Below are 21,535 nucleotides of genomic sequence, written 5' to 3'. Positions count from 1 at the left end.
AATGCCATGGACGTCGGAAAAACAGAATGGTATGGACTTCGGGATTTAGTGTCATGGTTCTCAGTTCCTTTTCCAAGAGTTGTTTCCAATAAGTAGGATGATAGAACCAGTTAAGAAAGTCTAAGAGATTCTTATCACTTTCTTTTTCAACATTTCTTCCAAGTAAGAATATCCTGGTGAGGTTGGCAATGAACCTCCTGGTTGGAATTTCAATGGCTATCAGGTACTTATTGGTTAAGTACCATAATAACGTCTTGAGCTGTTCAGGGAAATCATCTTCCTTCCAAATAAGAGGATGAATGAATGGATAATTCATATTTAACCCAAAAGGATAAATAATCGAACCTCCATTGAATCTAAATAGGTCCGTGTGGGTTTGCCACATGAGATTCTCCAAGTTCTCGGTAAGGGTGTCATTCTTGATTTGCTGAATAATCTTCTGGGGATATTTCCAGCTTTGCAAATCTTTGATCTTCTCAATCTTGTATTTCACTCCATGATTGAGCATATGGAAAGCAGGCCTCTTGATGTATATGTTGATTTTGGCTGGTGCCTTTGGTCTTGATAAGAAATCAGCAAGTACATTCTTCCTTCCAGGAATATGTTTGGTTTCAAAGGAGTATTTTGAGAACCATTCAGCCCATCGAAGTAGTTGGGAAATTGGAATCTGTTTCTATTTAAACTTGGTTATCTGAGAGAAAGATGTCATGTCTAATTCCTACCAGGAAGTGGTGGTCGATGAGATGAAACTCAAATTTTTTTATTCCATTTTTTACTGCTAATATTTCTTTGAAAGTGGAATGGTAATACATTTCATCTTGAGAAAACTTTCCACTTTTATGAGCACAGAAGTGTCTCTTACCATCAATTTCTTCAAAGAGAATGGCTGCCCAGTATTCGTCACTGGCGTCAATTTGAAGAATCCTTTTGCATGTTGATGGTATTTGCAATGGTGAGAGATTCTGCATAATCTTCTTAAGTTCAGCGATTGCAAAGGAATCAGAAGCTTTGCAATGTTTGGGACAAAAACCCTAAGATAATTAATTATCCCAAGAAATTGCTGAACTTGCTTTGTTGTGAAGTTATCTTGAGGAAATTTCAATAATTCTTGAGCGATATGTGGCCCTGGATAGTATGTACTTTTGTTAAGGTGCATACCAAGAAATTCCATTTATGTCTGGGCAATATTCATCTTTCTTTGGGAAAGCATGATACCATGTTTCTTCACGATTTCTGCAAATTGCTCAAGGAGTTGATGGTGACTGCTCATCGGGGCGTAGAGCGAGAATGTCGTCAATGTATACTTTGCGCTGCACTTGATAGGATTGATTGGAAAATGCGACACATGGCCTTTTGGAAAATGGATGGTGCTACCTTTAATCCAAAAGGAAGAACTTTCCACTGGAAGTGTTGGTTAGGGATACAGAATCCTGTTTTGGATCTGTCTTCAGGATGGATGCCCAGTTGCCAAAATCTGGCTTTGAGGTCGAATTTGGAATAGATGTGAGCCTTGGTTAGACCAATGAAGAGAGAATCTCTTGATGGTAAAGGGAACTTATCATGCTGGAGAAAAAGATTGATAGGTTGATAGTTGATTACTAGTCTAATTTTTCCTCTATTTTGCTCGGCGCGCTTATTGACATAAAAGGCTTCACAAGCCCATTGTGAATCGGAGATTTCAATAAGGCCTTGTTGCAATAGTTTCGAGCATTCCCTTTGAGCTAAAGCTAGATGTTCTGGCTTCATTCTCATGTGACTCGCCTTTGTTGGATTTATATCCTCATTTTTCTTAAAAGGAAGATGAACAAAGAACTCTGGATTTTCCCATAGGGGATGGGAACATTTCGAGCGAATTCTGAATGGGATTCCGAACAAGATTCTAACAACTTTTGCGTGATTGGATCTAATAGACTCATCTGAATGAAAAAGAGTCTCGAATATTGACGAACTCGAGAATTGATCTTTATATCTAAGACCTTTTCCAGGGAATGATGCGAAACGAGAGATTTGAGTCATGATGTCCCACCCAATTATCAGATCTTTATTGGGGAGGTTTGATCCAAAGATTTTTGTATTTATGGAACACTGAGGAAAGAACTGGACAGTTACAGGAGTGGTCCTGACATTTGTGGAGAAAGTATCTCCAGAGGCGGAATTGAAATATTGGACATAAGGTGTCCAGTATTCTTCAGGTAATACTTTAGTATCTAAAATGGAGCAACTTGCTCTAGTATCAATGAGAGCGATAACAGTAATTGGTTTGGCAAACTTTGAGGTGAGAATTTTCACTGGGAAATGGGGACAATGAGTTTGAGTTGAGAAGATGTCAAGGTTTGGTTCCGAAAATGTAAGGGATATGTGAAATATGTCTTCAGACTCTGAGTCTGACTCAGTCTCACTGGAAGTTTGGTAAGAGGGAATGACACAAAGAGTTTGTTCAGATGGTTCTTCATCAGCAGAGAATAAGGATTCAATATCATCATTTTCAAGAGAAACACCAGTTTCCTTCTCAATGTGATGAATTAGATGATTTTGACATTTTCTTGCTTGAGGACAATTTTTGGCAAAATGTCATTTTTGGTTGCAAATGTAGCAACGGTTTGATTTTTTGTGGCTTATGCGATCCTTCCTTTTGCGTAGGTATCGCCATTTCTTCTTCTTCCGGAAATGCTTGGAACCATGTTTGGATTTATTTATCCAAAGCTTCTTGTAATGTTTCTTTTTCCGAGAGTACTTACCACAAGTACCATCGCAGTCTTGCTTGGAGCATTTGATTTTCAGCTTCTGACGAGAGCAAGCTGATTCAAGGCGTTTGTCATCTGTGATGTATGTACGGACCATTTGGCGTTTTAAGTATAATTCTTGTAGGTATAGATGGACTTCTTGCTGTATTTCCCCTAAGGGAATATCTTGTACTCTCCTTTGTTTTCCAAAGAAAGATCTTTCAACCATCTGGGATAGTTCTTTTAGGATGGAAGTAAGGAAAACATGCTTCAGATTTGGATCTGCTCCAACTTGATAAAAGAGTTGAAGCATTATTCGGTAATGCATATCAAGATGTTTCCTCTAGAGGGAGCAGCATATTCTTTCGAAAAATTCTCTTCTTTTCATCTTTATGAGATTAGTGGGTTTTCCCACAAAGACATGATATAAGAGAGTGATGGCATGGCCGAAATTTGGTGACATCAGAAAATGAATCTGGTCTTGTTCAGAGATTAATTGCCACCAAAGTTTGAGGCTGCCTGTGAACCTCGTAATAAAGTTGTAAAGGACATCATTCATATCATGGTTGGTGATGGACTGAGTATTCAACCAAGTATGAAATTCTTCAAGCCTTTGTGGCCATTTGTGATAAGGAATATCATCAATGGTGAATAATTGTTTTGATGCTATTGACACATACTGGGCAGAATTGCTTGTCTGACCAATTTCTAGGTCAGAATAGTTTGATTCCATTTCATCATCTGGGGGGTCAGCCATGAATATTGATGAAGTTACTGGAGCAATGGGGGAGGGAATCAACTGTAGGAATTGAGAAGGATGAAGAGGAGGAGAGGGATACTGAATCTGATTCAGTATTAGGAGAAGTTTGCTCAATTGGGAGCATAATCTGTTTTTTCTGGAATGACAGGATCAGGCTGTTGGATAATAGGGTCAGGTTCCTGAGTACCAAATCCTTTAGAAAAGATTCTAATGGATTTGATAGCATCATCTTATCTGACCTTTCTCTTATAACAATAGAACTTGATTCTGTAGGTGGTATTTTTTCTTTCCCCTTTTCCTTTTGCAAGGCCTTGAGGTGATTTCGTATTTCTGCCATATTTGGTTCTCTTCTATAGGGATCTTCTAGAATAGTGGCAAAAATAGATGTTTGTGGCAGTGGATGTAAATACCCGGTTTTGACAGGAGGTGCCAATGGATCAAATGGTCTGAACATTCCTTCTTCAAGAAGTTGGATTTGCTTCTTGAGCTTCTCTATTTCTGGCTTTGGACTTTCAAGATAATGATACCCAAGATGTTGTCCTGATTCCAAGGCATGAAGCCTTTTCTGTAATTCAGAAAGTATCTTTTTGGTACTTTCATCATACCTTCGGAGATCTTGTTGCACATTTCCAATTTTGGAATCCATTGCCTTAAAGGATTGTTTTGTGCCAACAAAGTCTCTGATTGCCAATTTAGAACGGCTTCAGCCGCAGGGGTTTTTTTTTCTGTCTTCCATGTTCATCCACATCAGTGGGAGTAGGGATTTTAGGAACATGGCGGTATCTGCCATGGGGATCAATAAACTCTTATGCAGCAGGGAACGGGAGTTTAGAACTTTCCTTGACAAGAGGAGGAAAATCTGTATCCTGGAACATGGCGATAGAAGAAGTGGGTGGTGCTTCTGCTGGAACTTCAAGGGGGTAAGAGTGCTTCTTAGCCCATTTGAGGATTGGCTTATAAAATGGAGAGAGAGAGCTTGCTTTTTTTTGGGAGGAGATGGTGGAGGTGTTTTTGGTGGATCTGGTAAGGCTTGGGATGTAGTACTGACCTCTGGCGGTGGAGGTGGTGCATAAGAAACCATGAACTGATATTTGTCACATTCACCGAGAGTATCAACGGAGGAATCTCCGTCTAAGTACCTTTGGTACACCTTATCCTTTGGCCTTTTCCGTCGAGGTGGAGGTCTTGCAAAAGGGTCTACCTCGTCAGGAGAATTTGTACAATAGAACATTGACAAAAGGGATCTCAAAAACAATGACCATAGTTGTCTTTGTAGTAATGGACAGGATGTCCATCACCGTTAAAGTGTCTAACAAGCTTTTTTGGGTCTGGCTCGGAAATAGATTGAGGAACACATGGTTCAATCATGAAGAGGGTCTGTAAGATAGAAGGGCTTTCTTCATTTTCCTTGCCAAATTTGATGGAAACAGTTCCATCTTTTTTTTCGTACGAACTCTGAGTTCGTAGACTGGAAAGGCTTGTTATGCTGGTGTAGCTTTTCATAGTTGGTGATCTAGGTCTCTGGAAGGAGCTTGGCCAGTGTATCCTTCGGGATTTGTCTGGGAACATGGATACATGATGCCTGGTCATTCTGCATAGAGATAAACAAAGCATCTTCATTACCATTGTTGAAGTTGAGGTCAAGTGCATGGTTCTACACTCGATAAACCATCTGATAATGTAGAGTTGCAGCTACAGAGTTAGCAGTTTAAGGAGCTCTAGTGAGCTGGACTTGGACTTTCAGAAATGAAAGTAACTGGGGGTTTGAAAGGGCGATGTTGAAGTTTGGATATAGAGTTACAAAGACTATTCTAGTATTCAAAGTTGTTTGTACAGTACCGATGCAAGCATGCTGGTATTGTAAAAACCTGGTATCCAACAATGCTATTCTTTCCACAACTGGCAAACCTTTACGGCCATGAAAGGTAAGAGCAAGACGAACAGCTCCATAATGGACATGAGAATATTCCTGTTGAACCTATTGTCTGGGAAATTCTGGAGGGATCTGGAGAGTAACAAAGTACTCATTTTCAGTAGCAGGAATAGGATGTTGGTCGAATTTGGAGGACTGGACGTACTCCTTTACTTGCTTTGGGGTTTGATGAATGAGCTGGCAAATGGACCGGATGGGTGAAAATGACGAGTTTGGTTTGGCAAAGGCGGAGTAAGGATTCATGAGAGGAAGTTGGGTTTCAGAAATCTTGGTTTCATCGCTAAGAGAGACTTCATAGAGATAATCTATCTTAGAAGCATTAGAAACACGAAATTCTGGAGGTGTTGAAGATGAAGAAGAAGGAGCAAGAGAAACTGGTGCCTCAAGAATTTCTGGTTCTATGGACATGATGAGAAAAGATCTTCTCAGCACTGGATTCACCTGTCAACATGGAATGGATAATATCAAAAACAAAACCATGGCTCTGATACCATGAATGGACCTAAACTTAGAACCAGGGAAGGAGAGTAAATTTTCTGCGGTATGCATCCCACAATGGGTGAACAACTCCCGTTCAAGCCCTTTAGGGACAACCTGTTGGCTTTCTAAACTCCTCTTCTTCTCCAGCCTGGTAGGATCCTCCAAGAAATGCAGCTTGGGTAGGTTAGAAATGCTTCCATCCTGGCATCTCTGAGTGTCTCTAAGCTCTAAACTAAAGGGCGAGTGGTTTTCTGTTAACAGGCTGTCCTTGAAGGGCTTGAACGGGAGTTGTTCGCCCAATGTGGGATGCATACCTGCAGAAAATTTACTCTCCTTCCATGGTTCTAAGTTTAGGTCCATTCATGATATCAGAGCATAATGGTGCGTTTGGGAAGACTTTTGGGGAAAGTTCTTGAGAAAATGTAAAAGCCTTTGAGTCAAGGGTGTTTTTCAAAATGCAAAGTGTGTTTGGTAAATTTATTTGTGAAAGTCCATTGCGAAGTATACTTGTGCAAAATAGTGTTTGGGTAAATTAAATTTGCAAAATACTTTTATTATTTAAAAAAAAAAGGAAAGTTGGCCGACCAAGGCTTCGCCGGTGACCGTCGGCCAAGGCTTCGTGCCAACGAAGGGTAGGCGATCTGGCGAGGGTCGCGGCGACCCTCGCCGCGCCGTCGTGCAACCCACTGCGCCGCGAAGGTCACCATGAGGTCGCTGAGGATCTAGGTTGCGGCGAGGCCCTGGGTCGCCTGGATCGCCGTGACCTCCGGCGACCTCCGCGACCCAGATCTGGGTCGCCGCGACCTCCGGCGACCTCCGCGACCCAGATCTGGGTTGCCACGACCTCCGGCGACCTCTGCGACCCGATCCGGGTCGCCGCGACCTAGGCAACCGATGCGACCTAGATCTGGGTCGCGCAACTGGTCAGCGACGGTTGTTGGCCTCTCTCCAACCCGTCGCCGACCCATCGCCACCTTGTCGGCCGAGTCGCCACCTCGCCTGCTAACATCTGAGAATTCGACGAAGAGGAAGATGAACAGCGCATCGGGCCTTCCGAAAATGCTAAAAGCCCAAGGCAGCCTAGGACCTGCCTTGGGCTTTTAGCCTTTGGAAGGCCAGCATTTCTTCAAGGTAGGTCTAAATTTTTTTCCCAAACACCAAATATTTGGGCAAATGGGCTTTGGGTACCCAAAGGTACTTGGCAAAGCTGGTGCCAAACGCACCCTAAGTTTGGGTTTTTTATGTTAAAAGAAAAAATTTAGGATAACGGGGTTGCAGTGGGCATAAAATTCGGGATAAATGTATTATGGTAGGTATAGTTTGATTTTTTTTTTTTGTGACTTTTTCCCTTTGGAATAAAGAAATTATCACTTAAGATTTCCTCAATTTTTGATAATTTAGGTGAAGTCGTCCTAACCTTGATTGCATCAACAATGACTAACGTGTTTCCCTAAGCAATAATTTGATTATAGAGTTTGTTAGCATGAGAACTGTTGATACTTATTGATATATCTCTCTCTTTTCCTGTTCTTATAAACTTTCCTCAACGATTGTAAAACCTTTTACAATCCATCCAATGTAAAGAGCTTATTAATGAGTAATTGTTCTAGTTGTCGTAATTTTTTTTAACTCAATTATAACTTTGACACTCCTATAGTCGTCGACTTTCCTTATACTCCAGTGAATTGCCATTATTTTCAATTTATTCCTTTTTTATCCAATGGTTATATTGGCCTCATGACTGGATGCTGGAACATAGAATTTCTCGAGAATCTTTTTATGCTATTCCTTTTATTGTTCGACTTGAGTATGATATCGACCAAAGGAAAAGAGGGGGGGGATTTGCCTACAAGTTAGATCGGCAAACATTGGAGACCCATTTTCAGAAACGAGATTAAACACAACTTACAAAGAAAAAATCGAATATAGGACGACATGATATGTCTAAATTCTATATGAGGACACTAATTAATACGAATTAACTTGATTTCATCATAATTCCCACGTTCAGCGTGTAGAATCAAAACCAAGATATTTTATAAATGGATATGAATTGACATGAACTATAAAACGGTACGTGAACATTAAGCGATGGTCAACCTCCACGTGGACCATAAATGATCCGAAGATTTATACCCATTTTTCCACGAAAGGAAAGCGAAACAAAGTGGGAAAGGCCATGATGTAATTGGATGGAAAGTTCTCTCGTCGGCTGAACACCTTGAAGAAGACTGCGAAAGTTTTTCCTAACATTCAAGACATTAACATGCCTCTGCCATTCAACAAGACCAACAATCAAAATCAAAGGTCTTTTTCCTGTCCATCTTTCTCTTGGTTGTGCAAGAACGAGGACTGTTCTTACTTCCTATGTTTTAAGTTCGATCACCATTAACAATTTCTCCATGGAAATGATTATAGGATCGCTTCAGCATTGATGTTAATCAAGTTAGATTAAGTTAATAATGAATATGTTGTGATCCGAAAACACATAATTCTGATGCCCTCTAGTCTTCTATAAATACGAGATCAAATCCAAAAAAAAAAGAAAAAATCTCAAATTTCTTTACCGCCTTTGAGATCTAAGTATAAAAAAAAATCAAAAACTTATTAAATTGGTACTCAAACCTTTCAATTGAACAAAGTCAATTTTAAACATTTTGCATCTTTACATAATGAGTCCATCTAGCAAATTGTGACTGGAAAATTATTGACATGGATACTAGCCATCCTACAAGCCCTTGCCCAAGCCGAGAGGGTTGAGCCCTCGCCAAATTCAGTGAGAGCGACTCTTGCCGACTATGAACCGGGCCTGTTTGTGCTGGTACAAGATTGCTGCTTTGCTTCAAATTCCCTCTATTATTTTTTCTCACCTATAAATCAAAACGATTTCTTCTTTGGGTCATAGGTGCGGAGATGAAACTAACAACACAATCAAGTGAGTGACAATGTTCATTGAATCGAATGGGATTTAGCGAGGACTCAACTTGTGACCTGGGCAATGGTCATGACACTCACTAGTGGTCGGTGAGGGCTCGTAGGCCCTTGAGTTGCTAGTGACCCTTGCCAGCCGTAATGAAGAAAAAAAAAAAAAAAATAAAGTTTAGAAAATATTAAAAGATTGTAAAATTGTCAATGTCAGTGTTGATCGTATCACGTAAGGCGGTTGTCATTCATGTTAGCGATTTCTTAGAAAAATCGACTGGATAGACTCAATTAACAAAAATACAAAAGATTTAGTATTAAATTAGTCAAATTAAAAGGTTTAGAACTGAATCTGTATCAATGTGATATGATTAAGATTTCTTTGGTGCCTATGGTTCTAAGGAATGTAATAGTACTGAAAAGTCTACTTTTGCAAGAGCAATTCTTTTCAACATTGATCATCAAAATCTTGTCCGATTCCGAAAGTTAGGAATCTAAACAGATACCTCAAACTCAAAGCACTCACATTTTTTTTTTCTATCTTTGGGCCACTCATGGAGCGATAGTCCTTGGAGTTCTTTGGGAAAATATCTCACGGATTCATTGTACCAAGAGTCGTTGTGACATTTGAAAAGGTAATCACGAAACCACCAATCCACCTCGGGTGAAAACCATGAGTCCAGGTCAGTTGCTAATCGTTAAGGAAATAAATTTTGATATTTTCTTTAAATATCTCAAAATAATATTGTGTTTATAGTCATAAAAAATTTAAGGAAATAAATTTTGATATTTTCTTTAAATATCTCAACTCAAAGGGTTTTGGGTTTGGGGAGTCAATGATTTACTACACTAACTAGTTTCAAGCACGCGATACGTGATGCGCAATTAATTTTCATTTCTTGTGCGGCTTGTAAACTAATAATAGATGTTAAAATTTATTTGCATGAAGAAATTAAAAAAAAAAAAGAACTGGACATTTTATTCTGCAAATTTTTCTGAATATATAAGAAAATAGAGAAGCATTCTTAAATTTATCACATAGAGTGCATGTAGAAAATTTATTCACATAAACAACTAATCAATCAAGAAAAAACGGATCCATATATGATTGTAAACACTGAGATCAATAAACACGACGAAATTAAAGCGTACATGTTTGAGTTATTGCTTCACTTGAAGAAAATAGATCAATATGATGACCAATGATCTATCGGAATATCAGATCTTCCTCTCTATGATTTATTTCAGTATAGCAGCTTTTAATGGGATTTAAAGCAACTGATAGGTATAACCTAGAGAGGGACTTAGCAAACTCTAATCAACAGCGTGTCAACCGGGCCCTTTTCATTATGGGCTTTAGTTAAATACAATTGCCTACACTTTGCTGCTCAACTAAGCCCGTTATTAATAGATGTCAATACCAAATTCAATCAGATCACTGTAGGGTTCAACAAATATTGGAATGTCCATTAACCCAATTATTTAAAATAGAAAATCAATTAATTAATGTAAGCCCATATTATAGGAAATTTCTAACATTCTCCCACTTGGGCTATATTAATTAACTTATTTTATTTTGAAAAATATTTTATATTGAAAACTACACTATTGGGTTAATAACTGAAAGTTTTGTTTTATGTGGCCACGCCTTTAAAAATAATATTCCATTAACAGCATCTCAAAACCAATCCAATCCTATATAACCTCAGTATAGGACTATGGAAATCAATGTGTTAATAAAATACCACAACACATGACATTCCATAATCACATATAATAAGCATTATATTTTCATGTATCATGGGCCTAGTAGTGTAATAAGAAATAGTGCCAACATGTGATCAAAATATACATTATTTCTTATCAGTCCTCAATGCAATTTCTAAATATGAAATTGCACAACTATGTCACAACCCAATATAAGATCTCATAGTCAATGACATCCAGTTATCTTAAAACTAAAATTTGTTTAAAGATATTGTTTATACTTCTATTTCTCAGTCGACAGGAGAAAGGATAATAATAGAATCAATAACAACAATCATTGAAAATAAATGTTTTGATAAACATCATAAAAGCATTATCAATCTGCATATAACTATAATATCCAGAAATACAAATTATATAACTCCCATTAACAAAAGAAATCAAAAGAACCTAAGACACCCATATTCTTTACGTGTTCTTTAAACAAAATGGGTCGTAAGCCTTTTTGTTAGAGGATCAACCAACATGGACTCACTTCTAATATTCCGAATCACAATGTCTCCCTTTTTGACTAAGTCCTTAACAGTATAATATTTGATCCAATTAACATTTCAACCGTGGCATTGTTGTTATTTATAGCAAAAGTAACTATTTATCACACATAATGCAATAAGATCAATTATGGGCAATAAGTATTTCAAGAAAAATAATCAGTACATTATAAACTCCCCTTTGGGCAAAGTGTATAATGCACAATTATTTTTCACAGCATGAAGTTTATAAAGCAACAACAAGGAGAATTACATATAATTGTCAAGGATCCATCTCCATTGGGCAGACAAATCCTTTAAATTATATATCTCAATAATATCAATATAGAGGGGAATTACATATAATTTTCAAAACATTTATCCCTTTTGGGCAGATAAATATTTTTCAATTATACATCCGCATCTTTTAAATATGGGAATTAAACTTCATGGTATATTCTAAATTAATATACACAATAACTCCCATTGGACGAGTAATTGTATATACTAATTTTTTTTATCAATAGGGAACTCCAATAATTTATGCCCAAAATTTATCAAACAATATGAAGCATTTTACAACATGTGCTTTCCAAGATCATATTGCATTTATCAAGCAACAATTTTTGCCACGATTTTATTTATTTATTTTATTTTAACTCACTACTCTAATTTGTACTTTGAGTGGGAAGAAACACTCACTTACATTTGAAGGCAGAGAAGAGTTCTTAAAAACTCTTCATAACCAAATGACAACCAACTTGAGAAGGTCAACATAATCTAGGCAATTTTACAAGATTCATTCTTTGACCCCATCAAGAAATATGATCACATCAACTACGATTTTTGGCGACTGCCACCACACACATATCGCATAATGCCTTGGCACCCTAAGACCTTACATGCATAGTTGGCAGAATACTTTCCCTTGATCCTGTGATCTGTAATTTTACGCATTAGATAGGTACATCCTCAAATAAAATAATAATAAAAATAAAGATAAAAATGATAATAATAATAATAATAATAATAATAATAATAATAATAATAATAATAATAATAATAATAATAATAATAATAATAATAATAATAATAATAATAATAATAATAATAATAATAATAATAATAATAATAATAATAATAATAATAATAATAATAATAATAATAATAATAATAATAATTATTATTATTATTATTATTATTATTATTATTATTATTATTATTATTATTAATGATAAAACCTATGCACCATTATGAATATACCAATGCTTTCTTGTGGCAAATAATCCAAAGAACTCGTTCCCCTGTTCAAGACCGCCACTGGTACACCAATGATATTGTGTGCATTTGTTTAACAAGATACTCGAGCAAAATAGTAAACCATGAAAGCTTGGGATATCGATCAAATTCTCTGATCAATCAAATGCCGAATTTCAACTTCCATCATTAATTTCGAATTAGTTTGTAGAGAATGAACCACTATGTAATAGCATAATAGAGGTTCCAATGAGGTTCATTTAAAAAAAAAAAAACAAATTTCCAAGAGCTATATCATAAATAGTGTATCATCCAGCTAGCCAAGTTTCTTTTGAATTAATAGATTTCTATGTTGCAGTCAATGGGCAGTAATTTTCAGCATGAAATAGTTATTCTCCTTATTTCTAAGACTAGTTGGAAAGTCACCAGAAAGACCACGATAATCACCAACTTATGTGAATATTACCATCTAAGAACCTTCACTAGATAAGATAGTAGAATGCTTCACCCAATTGAGCACTTACAACAAAATAAGTGCCAGTAATAGTAAATACTAAATTTTTGGACAAAAGAAAGGCACATACACTAATTTCCATGACTAGTTTACCAACAATGAACAAATGAATTGTTACGATTTCTATTTTCTTCCAGGGTAAATAATCATCAATTAGAAAATTGATTTCCAGAATAGGGACTGGCTTCACTTTTTACTTTTCCCTTCTTACTTTTCTTGTAGAGTTTGAAACTGGACTTTGATTCACAGTCAAATACCTGAAACCCTTTAAATATACAAGTATTGAGACGTATAGTCATCTAGAATCTTTTCGGAATGTCTTAACAATAAGAATAATTTCATTTCTCATGTACAAAGTTTTGGAGGCTAAAGAACTTAATAAGCCAAACAGACTTTTCCCCGTGGTCGGAATAGGCCTGATGAGGCATTGAAGCTTCTTTCCTATTTAAGGTACTGCAAAGCAAAATTTAGAAAAACCACAACTGTGGCACAATGCCATGATCCTTTCCCACAAAACCTGTTTTGCTGCCTCCAATCAATCCAACAACTAGGGTTCACCCTAAACCATGAATACCAGTTAAAAGGTGTTGCTTTGGTCTTATGAGTAAAGGCACTATGAAAAAAAAAAATCGTGCACTACCCTTTAAATACATCAGCACATATATTCTCCTGCTCCTCTGTTACCACCCCTTCCTTGTGTGCATCAAAGTAAGGGTGAACATTTGGCCCGAAATCAGTAGCAATGAACAAAACACATTTGGCAAGATAACATAATGCTCTATATTCTATATGATTTTTTTCTTCTTTTTCTTGTTCTAAGAGGGAACAATCCAAAAGATCTCCCATGTCAATTCCCCAGTTTAACAGTGCAATCTAGTCAGAACTATCAAACTCTAAAATCATATTTAAAGAAGTTTCAATCAATGGTTCTTCAGGAAAGATGATTTGAGCCAAGTCAAGAGAAGTTAAAAGGTTCGAGTAAAACCGCCCGAGATTCAAACTACTCGTATGCGAAGCTTTTTGACAATGGGCGACAAGAAGCAGTGCCATATATTTTTCAAATTAGTAACATATAAATAATCAGAACAAGGGCACGCCACTCAACACTAAGGACAGAAGAGAAAGTCATCAACAACCGACCAACGATACATAAATCAATCCCACGGCTGATGATCCCGCACAACACGTATGTGATGCAAATTCAAGATCATTCTCTAACTTGATCACCCAAAGAGGAAGAACAAAGAACAATTAAATAAATAATCATATCCTTAGTACAAAGATTTATATACTAAAGAATCAGATCCTCCCACAGCTGATGATCCCGCACAACATGTACATGATGCAAATTCAAGATCATTCTCTAACTTGATCACCCAAAGAGGAAGAACAAAGAATAATTAAATAAATAATCATATCTTTAGTACAAAGATTTATATACTAAAGAATCAGATCCTCCCAATTTTAAACAATCTAAAATTTACTTTAATTTATGCTACTTTAAGCACAACGTTCAAGAAGACCGCATCATGGGATTTCCCAATACCTAAACCCGCCATGCTCCAACATCGAAATCCATCTCACAAACCGATTCAAAAACTGACAAAACCCAAAAATTTGACAAATTTCAGACAACCAGTTACTGTGATTGTAACCTCCCTTGGGATCTCACCGCCACTTTCAAACAAGAAGATGATTAACCACAAAGCACAAATCACGCTAAAAATATAGATTTGAGTTCTTTTACTGGGAGTTGCATAAATGTCTATCGAGAAATCAACTATCGATAGTCAACCCATTACTGTTCAACACTTCAATCGACAGAATTGTAAAAAAAAAAAAAAAAAAAACGCAGTTCTATAGATAAATGATGCACATGTCAAGTTTTTTTTTTTTGGTAAAAGGATAACTTGTAATATATTAGGTAACATTACACATAAGAGCCGAAGCATCCGAAGAGATAATATTGAGGAAATTAGAAGGCGGGAAAAGAAGCCGCTTGTTGGAGGGCCATGATCCTGTGGGCCTTAGCGGCCCGATCCGCTGCACCATTTGCCTGTCGACGAACGTGTTGAAGCGAAATGCTAGGGCATCGCTGAAGAAGAGCGCTGAGAGTCGCAAATAGAGGACGTTCCTTCCATGGCGGCGTCTGGTTCATCCGAATGATCTCCACCAGTGTTGAGCAGTCCGATTTGATCGCAACATGCTGAGGATGGAGATTCTTGTGGAGCAGCCGTTGAATAGCAAATATGAGGGCGTAAATCTCCGCTTGGAACGCCGATTGTGCAGGCACAGATTGGGTAAGCATATCTGTTAAAATGCCTCTACTATCTCTGAAAACACAAGCGATTGATCCTTTCTCCGATTCTTGGCGAAAAGCCCCATCAATATTACACTTAATATACCCATCCGCTGGTGGTTGCCATCTATATTCAGAACCGACCATCGTCTTTTCCATCTTCGTGGCGAGGACTGTAAAACTTGAAGATGGTGTTTTGGGCTAGGGCATCATTGACGGCTCGGCGGGGATCAAGAGGGATCCGCGAAAGATAGCATTATTCCGTTGTCTCCAGATCTCCCACAGAAGATGAGCGATCACAGCAAACTCAGGAGATGCGTGTGGGAGGGAAGCTCTTTCTACTAACCATGCATCAAATCGGCTCACTGAGGTAGGTAAAATTTTGACACTAATGTCTTCGTGAGTCCAAATTTCAGTTGTCCATGGACAGAAAAAAAAGATATGCTCTACTGATTCCGGGACAGAATTATTGCATAGAGAACAAAAGGGGTGAGGGGTGATATGGCGTTGATAAAGATTAAGTTTTGTAGCAATGGCATTTTTGCAAGCTAACCAGAGAAAAACCTTAAGCTTTGGGGCTGTACACATGTGCCAAATTTTCCTCCATAACATGGGTGGGTTAGTATACGAGGATGAGGGCTGGTTTAGTGGTGGCTGAGATTGTGTAGAAAGAGAATGATAACAACTCTTTACTGTGTAGGTACCAGAAGGAGTTTCTGTCCAAACTAGTTGATCCTGAAGGAGAGACGGATTGATGGGGGTATTGAGAATTGCCTTACTTACCTGATCATCAAAGAATGCAGTAACAAGCGTGGACTTCCATTCGGAATGCGGAAAATCAATGAGGTCAGCCACTCGATCAAGTTCCCCTATCTCTGGTAAGCCTCCTATCGGGCCTAATGGTAACCAATTATCTTGTCTGATATGTATCTTCGTGCCATCTCCTACTAACCACCGTAGTTTAGGAGTAATTGCTTGACGACCCCTTAATAAACTCTGCCATCCCCAAGAAGGACGATGTCCTGAGGGAGCATATTGAAAAGAGGAATAGCGAAAATATAAACCCTTAAAGAGCTGACTCCAGATAGCTTGAGGTTGCTGAAATAAACGCCATGCTTGCTTTCCAAGCATTGCATTGTTAAAGTTGATTAAATCTCTAAATCCCATCCCCCCTGCAACTTTTGAGAGCTTTAATTCTGACCATTGTTTCCAGTGAATTCCAGATTGGCTATTTTGTTTACTCCACCAGAATGCTGAGATCTTTCGTTCAATCAATCTGCAGAGAGACAGTGGAAGCTTGAAGATAGACATGGCATACTGTGGTAAGGCTTGAATTACTGATTTCAATAAGATTTCCTTGCCTCCTTTCGATAAAAATTTTTCCTGCCAACCTGCTAACTTAGCATTTACTCGTGCCAGGATCCAGGAAAACATCTCTTTTTTGGAACGGCCCCAATCCGAGGGAATGCCTGTATTTACCATACTTACGAGAATAGGGACCCTTAATTCTTGTGCAAGATTTTGTTGTAATGAAATAGGACAGTATTTGCTGAAAAACACACCAGATTTGTTTCTATTAATAAGCTGTCCTGTAGCAACACAATATTGGTTTAGGAGATTGGCAAGGTTATGGCATTCAGAGAGAGTGGCTTTGAGGAAAAATACTGAATCATCAGCAAAAAGAGGTGAGATAATTTAGGACAGTCTCGATTGAATTGAATCCCCTTTATATGGCCAATAGCAACAGCTTGAGTAAGAGTAGTGGATAGGGCATTTGCAATTAAAATGAAGAGATATGGAGAGAGGGGATCTCCCTGGCGAATCCCTCGAGTAGGTTTAAAATAAGGGAGCTGTTCACCATTAAATCGAACACTAAACGAGACTGTAGTAACACAAGCCATTACCTGAGTAACCCAGCTGTCATGGAATCCCAATTGCTTCAAATAGGCTTCTAAAAAGTCCCATTCAACCCTATCGTAAGCTTTCTGCATGTTTGTTTTGAGAATAAGATTGAAGCGTTTCTTGCATGCTCGCACTTTAAATTGATGCATGACTTCTTGAACCACCATAATATTGTCCTAAATCTGTCTATTGCTAATAAATGCTGCTTGCTCTTTGGAAATCAAAATAGACAAGAAAGGTTTAAGTCTCATTGGCCATAATTTTAGATATGATCTTATAAGCAAAGTTGCAAAGACTGATGGGACGGTATTGTTCTATACTTTCTGGATGCTGGACTTTAGGGACTAGAGCAATGATTGTTCTATTTAGAGTAGGGGGCATATAACCTGTGGTAAAGAACTCATGTACTGTTTTAATTACAGTTGCTTTGATAACGTGCCAGTGATGCCGATAGAAGAGGCTTGGAAGACCATCAGGACCAGGAGCCTTTGACGCTCCCAACTGGAAGGTAGCCTGGTAAATCTCCTCCTCTGTGACCCTGCTCATCAACTGTGTATTCATTTCAGGAGTTACCACTGGTGGACATTGATCTAGGAAAGGCCTAAAAGCCCTGTGGCCTACAGATCGGTAAAGCTGAGAGAAGAAGCCCTGGGTGAGTTCTTTTAGCTGTTCTGGTTCTCTGATCCATTGCTGGTGAGTATCCATTAACATAGTAATTCGATTTCGTTGTCTTCGTTGCATAGTATGTGCATGGAAGAACTTTGAGTTATGATCGCCCCACTTCAACCATTGAATACGAGAACGCATAGCCCAGAACTGTTCATCTTGAGTCCATAGTTTCTGAATTTCAAATCGTATTGCATTGGCATACTCCTTATCCCCTTCCTGATAGGATGTTCTATTTATAATCATCTGCAGTTGAGATTGCAAGTGATGGATGCGTTGATGACAATTACTGAACCGAGCTTTACTCCATCTTGTTAACCGCGTTGCAACTGCCTGTAATTTGGATATCAATGAGGTACTATTATTGTTCCAAGCCTGTTGAACCATGTCTTTACACTCTGTGTCTTGGTTCCAGAAAGCTTCATATTGAAAAGTCTTTGCGCGTTTGACAGATGATGGCCGAGCTTGCAGCAAGATAGGACAATGATCAGAACCAACAGACGGAAGGGCAAATGCTTCTGCAGAGGGGTAAACCATCAACCATTCCAGTGAACAAAATACACGATCCAACTTCTCCTTTACTAGAGCATCCCCTTCGCGATTATTGGACCAGGTAAATTCACAACCTTTACTTTGTATTTCGAGTAATGCGCAATCATTGATCACATTCCGAAAGGAAGTCATACGCGAAGTAATTGGTGGTCGCTTGCCCATTTTTTTCCCGTGGAGAAAGGAAGTCATTGAAATCACCTATACACAGCCACGGTAAGTGATTTGCAGCATGAATAACTCGAATAGTATTCCAGAATTCCTGACGTAGCTGATATATTGGAGGTGCGTGTAGGCAAGTGATATGCATGGAAGAGTTTGTCCTAGGATCAAGTGCAACAAAATCAACAAACTGATCATCCGAATAGACCAAGGTAACTTCGAAATTATCATTCCATAACAGAGCCAGACCACCCTTTAAACCATCAGGATCCTTCACAAAAGAGTTAGAAAATTTTAACTTACGCTGAATCTTAGATACGAAGTGTTTATCCTTCTTCGTTTCCATTAAAAACACAAAATCAGGCTTATCACAGGTTACCATCGCCTTTAGGGCTTGAATTGTCAGGGGATTGCCCAACCCCTGACAATTCCAACTGAGGAGCTTCATTTGGAACACGGTGGCTGTTGAGGGCCAGCCGCCAAAGCCCAAGGATCAGGGATATCTGCCTCCACAACCGGAGTATCAAGAAGGAGAGACTCATCAAGAGCTGTTGAGTTTGGAACTTTAAGTTCATATGGTGTGTATCTTTTGTTTTCTTACCGGAACCCCCATGTGGCATTGGCCGAGGAATCTTCGGCCTCTTCGTTGTTGAGTTTCCACTGGAAAAGTCTGAGTGTTTTTCATCTTTGCTGCTGCAGGTACTAAATCAGTAGTGAGAGCCGTGGAGGTAACCGGATGCCATTGTTTGGAAGCCCCTTGAGGTAATTCAGGGTTCGAAGTAACAACCTCTGTAGCAGGGATAGGAGGGAGAGCTGGAAGAGCAAGCTGCATTTGAGGAGGAGTTTCAGGTACTGTCTCTTCCATGGACTCACCTTGTATTTTAGGATTGTAAAAGGCATCCCAGTAAGGGCTAAATTGCTTAAGCTCTGCTCTGAGCCAAGGTCCATAAACCATCGTGTCACGACCATCAAATTGTGTTTCAACATATGGGAACTCGGGACAGGAAGTTGCATAGTGACCAAGTCGGCCACAGGAGTAGCAATAATGAGACAGTCTCTCATACCGAAAATCAAGCCATACGGTTTTACCTTCAATACTGATAAGTTTACCATTTTTCAGAGGATCTTTCAAATCTAACTCAATCCGTATTCTTGCAGAAATATCTGTTTTCACCTCCAGTACGTTACCTATCTGGGATGCAGCTCGACGCAAAATAGGTGGAGTAGTCCACTCCAAAGGTAAGCCAATAACATGCACCAAAAACCTACATTTTCTGAAATCATACTTGTTGCAATGGAGTATTAGGTTGCCATGGGCGTAGGTTAACTAAGTGACCAGAAAATAACCAAGGGCTACCATCCAGAATACGACGCTTCTCCACTGCTGTTCTAAATTTGATGATATATAACCCTGTATCTGCCGAAGTGATGTCTACATGATCCATTCTCCAGGCTTTCTTCATAGCAACTTGAAAGGCGAGATAAATTGACAAGGATTGGTAAAGATGTTGCCTACCGAATGAGACGACAATCCGTTAGTTTGGCCGACGCAGGATGTTATCCCAAACCTCCAACGGCTGTTACGAGCATAAACGGCCCAAAGCGACACGGAGGGAAGCAATTCGTGAGGTAGTATCACTTTGTCTTCCATTAGGAAAGGGAATAGAAATACGTTAATATGGAGAATTGAAAGAACAGATGACTAAATCGAAAAGTTGCCAAGATTGCATGTTACAGATCGGCAACATGCAGAGCGGATTGCAGGAGAACAAAACCACGGACCCATGGAACTGTGATAGAAGAAGGGAATAGAAGAATTTGCACATGCAGAAGGAGGAAGGACGAGGAGAAACAGCTAAGGGGAAATGGGCGGAGAACGACGACGGTGCATAAAGACCGCAAAGTTCAGAGAAGGAACTGAGGAAATCGAAGACATGGTGAAGAGCTCGAACATCACGCGAGAGAAAACTCTAACATAAGCGAGAGAAAAAGAGGTGCGTCTAACGTTGCTCAGCTTGTGTAATGCACATGTCAAGTTAGTTGACAACTTTTGTACATAAATCCTAGCAATACCCACACATGCTAGGCAGCCACTAGTTCCGGAGATAAATTCATTGTGAACATAGTAGCTGTACACAAAAGGTTAAAACATACTTTAGACAAATTATTGCTACTATGCACATAATTACTCCAAGCAACTGATATCGCATCAGTATCTAAAAGAACTAGAGCATGATGCCAACCGGTCGAAACTATAAGTATCCTACCGCTCATGCCAAAACAATCATGTAACAAACATGAAGCAATGGTTTTCCAAATTAGGATTTCGAAATCTAGAGAACGGAGAGGAAGATAGGGGTTACTTTAATGCAACAAAAAGATGCTAAAACACATATATAACAATATCCATGCAACGATTTACAATGAACATCAATCAATTGCAAGTAATTTGAAAATTCTAGAACTTTTCATGTATAAACCCTAGAATTTTAAATTTTAAATTCTCTATCAATTCTCAACGAAATTATACAAATTATATATGATTGGAAAGATCTCGACATGTAGAACAAAAGCCCTATGGTTTCGAGATCAATCGAGCAAAAAATCCACACGATAAAATAATGCCCATATTCGGCTCAAAGAGGAAAATTTCGAATTTTTCCATAAAAAAATTTGGGTTCTACAATGATATATATGATAGGCTCTGATACCACATGTAAACAATTTATTCACATAAACAACTAATCAATCAAGAAAAAATGGATCCATATATGATTGTAAAACACTGAGATCAATAAATACAATGGAATTAAAGCGTACCTATTTAAGCCACTGCTTCACTTGAAGAAAATAGATTAATCTGATAACCAGTGATCTATCGGAATGCCAGATCTTTCTCTCTATGACTTGTTTCAGTATAACAGCTTTCAATGGGATTTAAAGCAACTGATAGGTATAATCTATCCTTTTATAGATTAGAGAGGGGACCTAGCAAACCCTAATCAACATCATATCAACTGGGCCCTTCCCATTACAGGCTTTAGTTAAACACAATTGCCTACACTTGACTGCTCAACTAAGCCCGTTATTAATACATGCCAATACCAAATTCAATCAGATCACTATAGGAT

The sequence above is a fragment of the Eucalyptus grandis genome, chromosome 6 (assembly GCF_016545825.1).
Source record: "Eucalyptus grandis isolate ANBG69807.140 chromosome 6, ASM1654582v1, whole genome shotgun sequence".
NCBI lineage: Eukaryota > Viridiplantae > Streptophyta > Magnoliopsida > Myrtales > Myrtaceae > Eucalyptus > Eucalyptus grandis.
The sequence above is the reverse complement of the archived record's forward strand: the minus strand, read 5'-3'. Positions refer to the sequence as shown.